Source organism: Protopterus annectens, chromosome 9.part0 (genome assembly GCF_019279795.1).
Source record: "Protopterus annectens isolate FY-2018-M chromosome 9.part0, PAN1.0, whole genome shotgun sequence".
NCBI classification, from domain to species: Eukaryota; Metazoa; Chordata; order Ceratodontiformes; family Protopteridae; genus Protopterus; species Protopterus annectens.
This window is the reverse complement of record NC_056743.1, coordinates 1,396,610,120-1,396,626,861: the sequence shown is the minus strand read 5'-3', so window position 1 is coordinate 1,396,626,861 and position 16,742 is coordinate 1,396,610,120.

The window sequence follows — 16,742 nt, the reverse complement described above, 5'->3', positions numbered from 1 at the left end:
TGTTACCAAGTGTGATGCAGGATGGGAAACACATGGAAATATATGTGGGACTGTCTGTAAAGTCACGGACAGGTAGGTATTACAGTGGTGTGTGTGTGTGCGTGTGTGCATGTGTGCATGTGTGCGTGTGCGTGCGCGCGTGTGTGTGTGTATGTGTATGTACTGTTAGGCAATGCTGTACAGGTTTTAAAGTGGGTTCATTGTTTTCCCCCACAGGTGGTGAGATGGGTCAAGGTCCCTCCTGCATGCAATCTGATGTTGGTCTCCATACAGACACCGAAGATGATAATTGTGCTGTTGAGGCACAGGTGGGGATGTCAGAGGCCAAAACAGCACCATCATTTGACATCCCCCTTTTAACCACCCCACCCTTGCACACAGTTTCAGTGTCTATACATACCCCATCACCAGTGGCCATAGCAGAGGGACACCTGGCGTTTGGTGGCTGTGCACAGGAAAGTGTAGTAACCATGCCCACTGTCTCTGGTCGTGGCAAGCATAGCCTGATGTCCATCAGGGCACAACATAGGCAGATGCTCCAGTATGCTCATGGTAGGGTCACTGGACATCATGCCCCTGGCAGAGGTGACATAGCTGGTACCAGCAGGTGCATGTTTCAGGCTGTCATGGAAGTGCAGGCATGTATAGAATGTTACACCAGACAGGGCCTGAGGCTGCAGAGTGCTGCTCTCACATCTGCAAGTGACAGTGCCCATGAACTGGCTGGTGCCATCCATGCATTAACTGAGTTCATGGATAGATGGTCTGGTGAAATGATGGCCCTTATCGACCGTGGTCTGTCCATGCTTGAATGTGTGGTGGGAGTGCAGCAATGGCTGCATGGACATAGGCCAGCAATGCCAACAGCTGGCAGTCAATGTGGATGTGCTAGGACACCAACTGGCTCCCATAGTGGCAGTACCAGCCCCGGCACTGTGGGGGGGGGCACTGTCCACACCACACAACAGAAGGCCACAAGCATGTGGTCCTGGCCAGTCCCAGGAGGGACTTGGTACCAGCAGATATTTGTCATCATCAGGTGAGAGTAGCACATCGAGGACTGTACCTGCACATGCCCATGGAACCCCTGGCAGGTACAGTCCACGTGTCCATAGCCGGACACAGTGAACTGCACACCCTGCAAGTACTGGTCTGCAGCTGTCCATAAACACCTGTGTAGAGCAGCCACATGGCAAAACTGTGTGCATGCATACACGCACACTATATAAACACACCTAGGGCAACCCCATACCTACATGCACCACACCACCATGCCCAGTTCACCTCGGTACACCCCTCACCCACACACATGGTGTCAAATGTATGGCCCAACCTCAGCCTCTGGCAAACCAACAACACACCCTGTGCATATGATGATACCTGTGCCACATCCCTGTCATCCATACCATCTATGCAGGGATAGGCTACTATGGTTATGATGCACACAGTGACTGTGCTACAGTGTACCACCGTACTGCAGTGTAACATGTTGTAAGAAGTAAAGTGTAATGCATATATGTCAGGTAGTGTAGCCATACAACAACGATGCATTATAGCTGTTAGTAATACTGGTTGATTGTGGTCTCTGTAATGTTATCCATTTGTGTTGTAGTTGTACATCTGTCAGCACGATGATGGTCTGCAGTCATATTCCACAATGGGGTATGGCACTGTGGTGACACCATGGCTGTGACATATCTGGGGTACAGTTGAACATATGTCACAGGTTAGTATAACAGTTATTGCCTGTGCCACATGGACAGGTGACCCACTGGGGTGTGTATACCCTGCAACCTAATGTAGACCCACCCACATACACACACACACTGTTACATGGCAACAATGGAACTAGACCCCTTCCTAGGTATGTGGTGATACTGAAGTGTGTGGCTTACATTGCACACACCACACAGCATTTAGGGTGAGGTGTGTTCCAGGTTACATGTTACATGTGGAACATCCCCAGACATGTACAGTATGCTACTGGGGAATGTAATGGGTGTATATAGACAATACATAGTGTGACATACCTTCATATACACATTAACAGACACATAACAGGTAGACACACATCCGAGAGACCAGGGCCTATCGCTGCTAACTAACTTGACCATGTGTCCAATGTGTTACAGGTACGCTGCACACAGCACATGCATAACTGCCTGGAATGTGGTATCAGTTACCTGTATGGTTGATGGTGACAGTGGTAACCATAACGTGGCACATGGGACATATACCGGGTGTACCTTGGTGTAATGATAGTGTACACAGCACCCACATCCCCCAGTGGATATTGTACTCCCTTACATCCATGATGGCACTCTTACAAACCCACCATCACACATTGACCACGACTGCAATACAGCCCATTGTAGATTCCAACAGTGGTACTACAGGGATATGCATCTGATGCACATGCCACATGCATAGCAGGGTGTTGCATTGTCATGCCTCACCATTAGGCAGAAATGAAATTATCTGTGCTACCGTGTGGCAATGGGTATTGTAATAGGTGTATGTGGCCTCGGAATGCTGTACCCTACAGAAAAACAGACATGCACACATACCCACACTTGCCAGAACACAATGGATATCCCATGCCTATCAACCCATTTGTCCAACACTGCTGTGATGGTACTGCAAGGCTCGTGTAGCCGGAATGGAGAGTAGCTTAACAGAGTACATGTAATGTCCCATACAGCAGCAGCCACGACTGGCTATGGCAATGGGTGTTGTGGTGGTTGTGAAAGCCCTCATGGAATTCCCACGTACAGGTGTGATAGCACACAGACACTGCTATACTCAGTCATGCACATGTACATGTGTTAGTACTGGGGTGCATCTCTGCAGGTGGTGATAGCTGTGTACCTAGCTGTTGTCTAAGGAGAGATGGGTTGTGTAGGGGTTGTGTGTACAGTGGTATCCTGCCACCTGCCATGTGGCAGCAGGCAATTGACAGACACTACTGCGGTGACCTTCAGGGTGAGAGTGACATGCATCAGTCATTCCTTCAGGTGCTTCCTGCACATGGCCACTGAGGTGATCATGTTGACATGCATGCAGCATGCATTACAACACATGGTTAGTCTCTGTGATGGAGACCTGTACCCAAGCATGTTCGGTTGACTGTGGTAGTGTAGTTGAGGTACCCATAGTATGTGGTGCGTACAGGGTGTTATCTTCAATATGTGCCAGTTCGTACACAGCTAGGCAGACATGTCAGTGTCAATCAAGCTTATGTTGCCTGTAAATATCCCAGCTGGATACCTGCCATGTGCACATCTGTACAGGGACTGACAGTCTTCAGCTTGGCAAGTAGCTATGCAGTAGGATGAATGTGTTGACAGATAGACATTTAACAACAATATGTATGCCATACCTACATGTCAGGAGCCCTCACTATCATGTGCTGCACAGACAGTTGTCTACAGTTACATTCCACATATTGGATCATTACCCAGTAGGGGTTATACACTGTGACACAGCTCACACATCAGGGATACAACAGGGAGGCCTCAGAGTCCAGCTATGCCTGCAGGTGTGCCTGCTGCCAGTACTACATTTAGCACTCTACTCCTGCCTGGGTAGGCACTGTCAACAGTAGTACCATCATGATACACTACATGCCAGTGTGACAGCATGTACCCTGAGCTAATACCCCTGTATGTCACACAGTCACATGGATAACAGTGCTGTACAGGCCTCATATATGTCTGTGTCCCACACATGACACTCACACTCCTTGCTACTGTAATGACAGTACATAGGTGCATGTATTGTACATGGCATTACATATACTTATTACAGATGTAGTGATTATAACTATAACTATATGTGCATACAGATCTATTCTGATATACCTATTACTGTCAATATATATGTAGATATCCATAAGTATATGTGCATATTTATCTCAATTACTCTGCTATGTTATCAGACTGGGTGGTATGAGCTGGTTACCAGGGCTAAGCCATGCTTAGCAGGTATCAACATTGCTGCAATATAACAGCTAAGCTGATTAGTGCACTGGTAAGCAAAGCCTACAGTGTGTAAGCACCCATACGTATACCCATAGCTTAGCACGACTTAGCTTCATGTAAACCCATGCAAACGCACTTAAAGCTGCTCAAAACTGCCTTAACCACTCTGTATCCAACAGCCCTTGTTCTGCCCAGCAACAAAATGAACAGCCCTCACAGGTCTTGAACCTAGGACCCTGTACACTAGTGTCACAGCACTTAATCACTACACCATAACCACTGTGAAGACAGCTGTTGCTTTTCCAATATATCTGTCAATACACATATTGATTAGTATTAAACAATTGTCTTTACTTCCACAATTGTGTAGTGCTTGTTATTAATATGACTGTTGCATCACATATGTTGTTTAATCATAATGTACACATAGCAGATATATACAGTGAGATACATCTGGGAGTGTATACACAACCGTGAGGCTTACACATGACAGGAATATGGATATATACATATAATCGGTTGATATATGGCTACATGTACATACACATGTATATTCATACATATATCTGTATATACATCTGTATAGTACAACATATATATGGCCATGTGTACATCTCTTCATATGTACACACACATATATATATATATATATGTGTGTGTGTGTGTGTGTGTGTGTGTGTGTGTGTGTGTCTACATATATGTATATATAGCTATATATGTATGCACATCCTATGTGTACAGATATGCCTATTTATGTAGATATATATGTAGATATCTATAAATATATGTGCATACAGATCTATTCTGATATACCTATTACTGTTAATATATATATGTATATATCCATAAGTATATGTGCATATTTATCTCTATCTGTATATGTGTAGCCATATAGTGCTGTGTATATGTATATATATCTTAGTGTTTATATGTGTGTATATATATATATATATATATATATATATATATATATATATATATATACATATATATATATATATATATATACATATATATATATATATATATATATATATATATATATATATGTGTGTGTGTGTGTACATATACATATCCATCTATGTATGTCGATATGTATATGTGTATATATCTAAACAGAGATATGGATAAATATATATGCATATATGTTCACCATATGTCCTGAGCATGGAGTGGAGCTCTACCTCAGCCCCAATAGTCCCAGCCTCTTAGTGCAAGGGGATGTCAGGTATGTATTGCAGGTATATATGTAGACTATTGCTACTGTGATAGGGCTTGTCTTCACAGACATGTGTGTGGGAGGTCACATCTGCTTTTAACATGTGCGCCATTGGCCACAGACAGACATCCTAAGGACATCATAGTACAGTACCACTGCTAGCACAGTAATGATCCTGTGGACTACAGCAGAGATATGGCCAATAAATGTGGACAGTCTGACACACTCTGGTCAGTCCAGAGGTATACACAGAACCCCTTTGTGCAAGACATGTGGACCTAGCCTGACAATGTGGATGTTAACAGCCATGTAGATGGGTATATCATGTAAACATTTGCCCTCATAGGTTATACATTCACACACCCCTGTCTGTCCTGACACATACTAACCGCTGATACAGAGGTGCCATGGCCGCATACTACCTACTAGTTAGTGACATACATCTGTGCAGCATCCCACTGCTTTGTCCGACATACATGACTGTTATGGTGGCCTGGCAGCAGTACATCTAGCAAGTATCTGGACATAACATCACACTGGGTAAGTACACTAAGCTGCTAGGCATGTAATAAAGCACTGTACAGGCTATAGGCAGACTGCCACAACACTGGCCTGCATTTCTTATGGGAGAATACACATGTGCCTGCATATATAGCAGGCTCTACAGGCATGTCACAGCACAGAGTAACAGACACCTGTGTGAAAGTGCTTAACCACAACCAATGTAAACACAACCACAGCCACATATGGTAGCTAGTGTAATATTACAGTATATGGACTATCTGATCAACACCATCCTCATATGTGCCACTCATACACTAACCCTACATATACTGGGCCACTATACAGTGTGGTCCAATGCCTGTCTGTGGTATGGGACGTGTGTGTTTGGCCCTCCAAACATGTAAGCCAATAGGGTAACATACAGTGGAGCAGCATGTAACATCAGATAGAACAGGACCAAGAACAATGACATCTACCACAGTCTGTACACAGACCAAAGTACATATTAACAATACACACACTGTTGACAGTCATCATAACTACTCAGACCTCAATACTGTACACACAACCGCAGAATGCCCAGGCTATGTCCTCAAAGATAACCCCTACTATACATAATGTGTCACAGTCTGATATCTCAGTGGCTTGTTATCAGATATGATGTCAAAATATTATGGTGTACAGAACATATGCACCTCTTACTGCATGACATATGTATGCAGGTCGACAGAGTTGTGGCTGGAGACACAAACACAGGGCCAATATTGACATGTTGCTGTGATAACCTCATACAGTTACTTTTGCAACAGGGTTTGTTGTGACATATGTCCTATGAGGGATATGAAGTCAGTAACTCTCATGTCTGTCACCATGTACTGCCTGCAATCCTCATACTATGCTTCTGCAGTTCACAGATAGGTGCTATGTGAGTAACACAAGAAACAAAAGGCACCACACACTGCTCAGTCTGCAGATGACCCTACAGATGGGGGTTTCTTCAGAAACATAGCACTGTCATGACAGGTCATAAAACACATAGACCAGCCATATCCACACACACCCTGTTAAACCAACATTAATCCAAATGCAGAATAGCGGCACTTGGATTCTGTAGTCATGTCAGGCACATCCCCTTCCTGTGTGTTGGCCTATTTCCACAGTGTATGTTGTTAGAGGTAAATCCTCAATCCATCTGTGATGCTGTTTGCCAAACAACAGATCTAGGTCCTGCTCACAGTGAATGAAAAGGCCCAACACCAACATGATGTTCCTAGATACTGGAGTGTGTTTCCATGCAATTGGCTATGGGAATGTTGCCACAACTGTTCAACATGCAATCAGCTAGAGGAGGGCTGCAATTTGTGGAGAGGCCATCAGCTGATCATGAGCATCATTTACAAAACACATGCTGCTGCTTAAGCAAAGCAGGTGTACATCTCCACATCCACCACAGAGGCAGTGAGAGAGGGAAAGATAGGTCAGGGAGGGGGTGGGAGAGTAGCACCTAAGCATGTTTGTGTCACACACCTACCAGTACAGGGTATCAAACCCCTGACTGACTATGTGTTGCTATCACATGTCTATGCAGTTATTGGAGGCACCACATAGCTTACACGTTGAAGAGCTCTCCAAATGTATATGTGAATGTGAGTGACATCTGCAGCAGTGATATGGTAGCGATACAGTAGGTGTAGTACACCTGCCTGTTCGCGTGAACAGGTGTCAGCATGAATGCAGCCACGATCTCTCAGGGATCCACACACATTGACACACTGGCAGGGTCAGGAATACAACCTCTCACTACTTAGTTTGCCACAATACAGCACTGTGCAGGTATCACATGCACCACAGGGGTTATCCAGAGGTTATATGGGCAAAGGATATGTGGAGGTGTCTGACATCAGACAGCATGCTTCAGTATGCCAATAAGGGTTGTAGTGAGTGTGAATGTGGTCAGAAGCATCACACACCACACACACACACACACACACACACACACACACACACAGACACAGGGTGCCAGTACTGACATGCATGAGTGCATTGCTTCATGGGTGTGTAGTGGTTGACTATGCCAGAAGGCTATACAAGGCTAGGTGATGGGTACACCTTGGCATCAGACCACATGACAATGGTCTGCAGTGTGGCTCAGGGCTGTAGTGTCTGGATTGGCCCACAGAGGTGGGTATTGTATTCACCATCCAGTCACCTGGGTAACTATTGTGTGTGGCCATTACTGTCCATCGCTTGCCATGTATGTGTTTTTTAGTCCATGAAATGGAAAGTGTCTGGGATGTGCACATGTCCCAAATGCATGTACAGTGACATGTGGAACTGTACCTGAGGTGTCTGGCCCATGTTGTGTACACAGATTGTTATCATCAGATGTGCCAGTCCTGGCCTCATGTGGTGGGAACAGGTAATGGACGGCAGGTTGACCCTGCACCTACATTGATAGCATGATACAGGTATTCCCTGGTGTCAGTGGCATCTGTCCATACAGGGCATGTGTTTAAGGCATGGTATGTCCTTTGTGGGTCACATTTGATGGCACCACAGGTGTTGCAGGTGTCCAGTGGGGAACATAGTGAAGGCGCACTGTCTGCATGTATGTGCCTATTGTACTGATGGATAGGGTGCCATGCCCTCTGTAGTCTACTGCAATCACACCGTGGTTACTATCTGTGGGCAGTATGCAGGGTACTACCACTATAGTGGTTGTTGCCTAGGCAAGTGTGTTTGTGTATGAGACATGGGTTGAGAGTGTTCTCTGGGTAATACAAGGGTTGCTAAATTTGTTCGCCAGGCCTTGCTGTCACATCCTCTCAGCCATTAAACATCTGTTATCCTTGTACAGTGCACATTGTGACATATAATAGGGCCACCATATAAGAAATTTGCAAAACCTGCTCCACAATGAGTCCAGTTGTTACACATTCACTGCCACCTCCATACAGGTTAGGAATGACAAACACAGACACCTGCCATGTCTGGGATTAGAACTCCTACCTAACTAGTTTATTACACTACAGCACTATGCAGTTATAGGATGCGTCATGGAGATTACTGGTGTAGTCCTTCCCCAAAGGTGTATTTCACAGTGAATGACATCAGCAGCCTTGCCAAAGTAGGACATTTGAATTGTAGTGAGTGTGACTAGCCTAAAAAGCATTGCTGCCTACACAGACAGAGACACACAAACAGCTGCCATGTCTGGGATTAAAACCCCTACCTAACTAGTTTATTGCACTACAGCAGTACACAGTTATAGGAAGCACCACGGAGATTACTGTGCTACACCTTTCCAAAAAGTGTATTTCTCAGTGAATGACATCAGCAGCCTTGCCAAAGTAGGACATTTAAATTGCAGTGAGCATGACTAGCCTAAAAAACATTGCTCCCTACACACACACACACACACACACACACACACACACACACACACACACACTTGCCATGTTTGGGATTAGAACTCCTACCTAACTAGTTTATCATGCTACAGCAGTAGGACGCGCCACACCGATTACCAGGATACACTTTTCTCTAAGGTGTATTTCACAGTGAATGACATCAGCAGCCTTGCCAAAGTAGGGCATTTGATCTGTAGTGAGTGTGACTAGCCTAAAAAGCATTGTTCCCTATACAGACATAGAAACACATACACAAACATCCACAGTTGCCGTGTGTGGGAATAGAACCCCTACCAGAGTACTATATCACACTACAGCATTACACTATTGGATGTGCCATGGAAATTACTGGGCTCCACTTTTCCCAAAGGTGTATTTCACAGTGAATGACATCAGCAGCCTTGCCAAAGTAGGGCATTTGATCTGTAGTGAGTGTGACTAGCCTAAAAAGCATTGTTCCCTATACAGACATAGAAACACATACACAGTTGCCATGTGTGGGAATAGAACCCCTACCAGAGTACTATATCACACTACAGCATTACGCTATTGGACGTGCCATGGAGATTACTGGGCTCCACTTTTCCCAAAGGTGTATTTCACAGTGAATGTCATCAGCAGCCTTGCCAAAGTAGGACATTTGAATTGTAATGAGTATGACTAGCCTAAAAAGAATTGCTCCCTACACAGACAGAGACACACACACACACACAGTTGCCATGTCTGGGATTAGAACTCCTACCTAACTAGTTTATCATACTACAACAGTACGCAGTTATAGGATGTGCCATGGAGAGTAGTGGACTACACCTTTCCCAAAGGTGTATTTCACAGTGAATGACATCAGCAGCCTTGCCAAAGTAGGACATTTGAATTGTAGTGAGCGTGACTAGCCCAAAAAGCATTGCTCCCTACACAGAGATAGGCACACACACACACACACACACACACACACACACACACACACACACACACACACACACACACACACACACACACACACACACACACACACACACAGTTACCATGTCTGGGATTAGAACTCCTACCTAACTAGTTTATCACATTACAGCAGTATGCAGTTATAGGGCATGCCATGGACATTACTGTGCTACACCTTTCTCAAAGGTGTATTTCACAGTGAATGACATCAGCAGCTTTGCCAAAGTAGGACATTTGAATTGTAGTGAGTGTGACTAGCCTAAAAAGCATTGCTCCCTACACAGACAGAGACAAACACATACAAACAGTTGCCATGTGTGGGATTAAAACTCCTACCTAACTAGTTTATCACACTACAGCATTATGCAATATTAGGATGTGCCACAGTGATTACTGGGCTATTTCATTCCCAAAGGTGTATTTCAAAGTGGATGACATCAGCAGGCTTGTCATAGTAGGGCTATGGGGTGGGCAGTGTGTGTGCATGGGCCATAACCCATTCATCTAGAGGTTGACACACCACATGCAGGCACACACAGGGTTATATTCCACAGGTATGTGTTTACAGCTGCTAGATGACTACTGCCTTGTACATTCATGTTGCACAACTAGCACTTGCACCACACGGTCTGTAATGCTAACAGATACTACTGACTAATTTCTACAGTGAGTGACATTTGCACATCATGTGGTTGTAGCCATTTGGCTGTGTGCTGGGTGGGACAGACCTCATTATGGATGGCTCTTTGTCACAGTCACTCTCTTCCACACATCTATATATGTCTACTTTTGGTTTATTATAGTATGTTGTCCTTGGATATAAGTCTGTATTCCTATCCAATGTGTGTGCAAAGCATGACTGGTACATACTGAGGAGTGCATGCACTAACATCTGCAACAGTCAGATATGTATGATCCACTGTTGTTTGCAGACATGGGCTTCATTTGTTTAAGTGTGTAAGCATGCCCAGTATGCCTTTCTGTATTGAATGTGTGGATCCATTCCAGGTAGTTTTTACTCCAGTACAGACCTTTGTGTTGTACACCTACAGGTAGCAAACTGTTTCTGCAGGGTATCCGTAGATCATTTGGCAATATGAGGACAAACTGAGAAAAGGATAGTGTGTACTGTAAGTGATTGTGTCTGTGCTGCTTCTGCTACATGGTACTGGTGTTAGCAGAGATATCAGAGATATTCAGACATGTGTACTGTTATACACTGTGATGTTTTATGTCCTCAAGTACTGTCAGCTGGACATTCTTGCTCACAGTGATGTCCCGGGGAACAAGGGTGAATGCAGCTGTGTCTGGTATTATGGGCATATGCCTACATATTCATGGTAAGTTATGCCATTCTGCAGGGGAGCTGCAGACCTTTGTTGCTGGGTCTGTGTATCCAGTTCAGCACCTTGGTACAGTGCTGGCAGAGGATCCCATACTTGTATATCAATTGACATGACAGTATGGCCTTATATTGCTGTGGCAATACCTCACAGCTGTATAGATTCACACAGGTTACCCAGAGGCAGGGGCCATGAGTCAGGACATTACCCCTATTGTGGTGTACGGGCAGGTTTGTAGCCCCCCCATTTATGTGTTTGCAGCCAGGGATGGTGTGTGCACACAGCTGTGTGTTGGATCTTGCACATTCCATGCTGCCCATGCTCCCCCCCCATTATTCTATCCTCTGCCATACATTATGCATACATTCTCTGATATTTTCCCTAAAGTTATCACCTCATCACAGCTGTATTTTGGTGTTGGTCTACAGTTCATGCAGTGGGACATGGTGGACATGTTATTGTGGTTTGTCCACATGGCCTTGCATATTTCTTATGTGGAGTGTGTTATGTTGTTATTTGGGTGTCCATGACATAACATGCATTGGCAGTACGTGTGAGACACAGGCCTTTGGCAGAGTCATGTAGGCCATTTGGTGGTGATGCAGGCGAAGTGTGGCAGGTCGTTGCATTGTCTCAGTCCTACAGTCTCAGACCGCCATTCAGTATATTCCCCTAGGTTGACAAGGTAGGTGTGCTAGATGTTCATGCCAATACTTTCTATCAGTCTTGATCAGGTGGTGTGGATGCTGGCAGGGTGCTACCTATGGCTAGGGACACACCTGCATGGGACACCTGCACTGCATGCTGCATTCTTTCACTATTGCCATATACAGTTGGGGTCATATTGTACCCATTCCCCACAGCAGGGATATGACCAGAGAGGTACCTGTGGGTGGTGTTTGGGTGAGCTGGGTGCATGTGTGCTATGGACACTACTTGCATCTGATGCACAGATATGCATGGGGCATTCCAGTTATGCTGGCATGTGCAGGTACATCAGCTGTTTCCCAGTACATCAGTCCTACCACCTTTGTGATCTGCAAGTGTTTGGGCAGACAACACCGGTATCCCCTACTACAGGCCCAGATAATGTGATGCATACCTTTATGTACAATTCCAAGGATGCGTCCATTTCACAGTTACACATTATATACTGTATGTCTGGGGTACTTTCCCCTGTGTACTGCTTGTATAGCTAGCTCAACACCAATGCCATGTCAGTCTTTCAGATGGTGGCACATATTACTACCATACATTTACAATGGCTTACTGCTAGCATGTGTTATACTTCTGGGACTTGTCTTTGGCACTGCAGTTGTGAGGGTTTGGCCCTGTCATCAGCAGTAGTGAGTAATGCCCACCAGGTCATACCTCAACATGCATACATACTGACCACTCTCACACAATATGAAACACACACCAACCTAACACACACATACCTGCATATTGTGCAAATGCTACAATCTATCATCCTACCTTGGCTATCTCTGGGCATCTGTGCTCCACTGGTATTATACCTCACATACATGTTACTACATTTCTACATAGGATTGGGGGGGCACACCTGACTGTTACTACATGTCTTCAAGGATATGGGGGTACACCTGACTGTTTCAACATTGCTACACAGGATTGGGGGGCACACCTGACTGTTACTGCATTTCCACATAGGATTGGGAAGCACACCTGACTGTTACAAAGTGTGTACGTTGGATTGGGGGGCACACCAGACTGGTGCTACATTTCTATATAGGATTGGGGGGCACACCTGACTGTTACTACATGTCTAAGTAGTGTTGGGGGGGCACACCTGACTGTTACTACATGGGATTGGGGGACACACCTGACATTTGTACACATTTGCTATGACTGTACTGGTATGTCAGGTACTCCATTTCATTCTGTTTTCTAACCTATCATGTTGACTGGAGGCATGTCAGTGTACTACAGGTCCTACGTTTCATTGACCTACATATTAGTTTCTGACTTCATACCCTTCAGAACTACCATCCCACTGCCTGATCTGATGTAGTCTGTCTAGCCCTTGGGGGGGGTTACCCATAGGCATCATTCAGTGGCCTTAGCACAGCCTTTGTGTTTGTCTACACCTGTCCTACTGGCTGTGACTGTTGTTGGGTATGTGAACCTCCCTGACTGGCATGTGTGTGTCATATGGACACACATGTGGCCCAGCACATTTCCTGCAGTGGGTTTTGTTACCATGTGTAGTACTGGCTACTGTGGTGACACCTGTAGTTGCTACATATCTCAAGCTGCCACTATAGGTGTCTACTATCTGCTGGCATCACATTCAGCCAGCTGATTGCCTTGCATGCTCACATCCATACCATAGATGCAGGTAACAACACATACTACTACATTTGGCAATTGGTAGGTTGAGTGATTTACCTTGTGGGTGTAGGGTGGTGCTGAAGGGCTGCCTATGTCGGATGCACGTAGTACACTCCCTACACATGGTTGAGCACAGGTAGTGCCATGTTTGGCATCCCTTTTACTGTATTTGTGAGTCAGAGAGAGAGGTGTCATTCCCTGTGTTCCTACTGTGTCAGTGTATGTGCTATGCGTTGCCTCTTTGCCTAGGCCAGGGCATACTGGGCACATCTCCTTCTGCCTACTGGGGCAGGCTCAGGTTGTTCCCCTTCCGAGTCACTCTGTGCCTGTGCAGGCCTTGACAATGGTGGGGGGCTGTGTGGCTCTGCTCCATGCTGTTCCTGCTGCAGCTGTTTCCACAGGATCATATTGTGTAGCATGGCACATATGATGACAATTTGGGTACATGTAGCTGGTGAGTACTGCAAGGCTCCACTGGATGTGTCCAGGCACTGGGACTGGGACTTGAGTATCCCAAATACATGGTCTATTATAATTCCGGTCTGTGTGTGTTCCTTATTATGGAGTTCTTGTTCAGGTGTGTGTGCATTTCTGATGGGTGTCATCAGCCATGACTCCAGTGTGTAACCTGCATCCCCCACTAGGTGATCATAAGGGATGTCCCCACTGGCAAATTTCTGGTAAAGCTGCATCAGATGCCAGATGTAGGAATTGTGATAGCTTCCAGGGCATCCAGCACACACATTCATTATTATGCCCTGGGCATCGCACATAACCTGGCAGTTGACGGAGGGGAAGCCCTTGCGGTTGATGTAGACCCTACCCTGCTCACCGGGTGCTGCTTTGATGCACACGTGTGTGCAGTCTGTAGCACCCACTACCTCAGGGTATTCTGCTATTTGGTGGAAGAGATGCATATTGCTGGCCAATGCCTCATGGGTGTTGGGGAAATATACGTGCTCACTGGCATGTGCTAACATGGCATCCAGGAACTGGTGGAGTACCATGGATGCTGATGTCTGTGAGATCCCCATAATATCCCCATTTGGCCTATGTAAGGTACCCGTAGCTAGTATTCTTAGGCCTACACATACCTTGGTATCCACTGAGATGGGTTCCCCTCTTTTAGTTCTGTGTGTCAGGCGTGGCTGACGCAGCTCAACAATTGTCCACCCTATAGCACTCCACTGTCTCTAGCTCATGTAGCCCCTGGTAGGTTACCCTGGGTCTGTACACTCTTCTCCATCTCCTCACTGTGGGTTGGTCGACAGCATTCACATCCTCACTACCCTCAGCCTCTTCCACATGTTGCTGTATGATAGCTATTGCAGCCCCTATCATTTTGTTGTTTTGTTTGTTAAAAGTTCCCCGCTTGCTTACATCGGTGGTGTAGAGTATGGAAAAAACAGAGGGAAAGGTGTTTGCATAGTTTATAGTGATGGATCTGAAGAAGCGTGCTTTATGTACGCAAAAGCACTTGTCCTTCATTAAATATTTTCCATTTATTGTGGTGGTCGATCTCCAGTGTTTCTACATTGTATTTCTACACTTGGTTTTTGGAGCAGACCTTTAGGGAACAGCGTTACTGTGTTTCTATTACTATAGTTTATAGTAGTGTTCTGGGCTGGGCTAGTCTGCTGCCTGTGTAATTGGCTGATTTTGATACATTTCACCTGCCAGCTATACTAGTTCTCCTTGATTACCTTCCTACTGCAGTTTTCCTTTCCCATTGCCTTCCTGTTTAAGCCCAGGGGTGCGCCGTGCAAACACAGTGCTCAAATGTGAACAGAGCTGCTATTTCCTGGTTTACTTTTTTTTTATCCTTTAAAACCTGGTACGTGGGGTGCACACCCACTTAGGCAATGTACAGAGTGCTTGGCAGCCTAAGACGCACACCCTTGCTTAGCTCTGCTCACCCTCCCATGATGTCAGCTACCTCCTAGGCTTGCACCATGCTATTCCTGCTCTTACACTGCTGGGTGCTGACTAGCATGCGGGGGAAATCTGAGATTCAGTATCATTTCCCTAATTTGCATAAGATTGCCTGCTGATACATAGTTACATGTCCCACACTAAGCCTCCCCCCTTAGCAACCACTAGTCACTGGCCATGTTGTCTTCTGCCTGCCATTGAGTATAATGGCAAAATAGTGATTTTGGTTAGAATGCTTATTTTGTGTTTTTTTTTCTTATTTTCCGACCAATCCTGTTTGTGCGCTGCTGCCCTATGCTTAAACAGCTGAGATTGGCTAAAAAAATAAAGTTTTTTTTTATTTTTGCAAATGTTTTCCATGCCAATGGGCTTATAGCTGGCCATTGGCATGCTTTCTACAGGGTCTATGTCATATAATCGAACTTGCAAAATTTTGAACACCGTATGTTCGAATTTGGAAGTTCGAAATATGACAACAATGAAACCTCAAAACAGCAATTGTTTTCCCAGGGAAAAAAATTGTTGTTCTGAAAAACACACACACAACACAAGCACACCAAAAACCTAATAAACCTACATTACACCTTACATACACAACTATCTATGCACTAACCTTAACCCAAGCCCTAACCCTAAAGTCCGTCACTATCGCACACTTACCTTACCCACACTGTAACCCTAAAGTCTGTCACTATCGCACACTTACCTTACTCGCACCCTAATCCTAAAGTCCGTCACTATCGCACACTTACCTTACCTGTGCCCTAACCCTAAAGTCCGTCACTATCGCACACTTACCTTACCCGCACCCTAACCCCAACGTCTGTCACACTTACACAGTTACCTTAACCCGATCCATAACTTTCGCACCACAGTACAGAAAATGTCGAAGCTGTGGAAACAGCCAACCAAATTCTTTTCCTGGGAAAGAATTCGAATTTCTGCGGCTTCGACATTTCTATTTTTCGAACTTCCCCGTTCGATCTTCCAATACTCGACATTTAGGATGGTCAATTAAATAACAGGCACCCTTTCTACATAATATCCACCCTTTATTTGG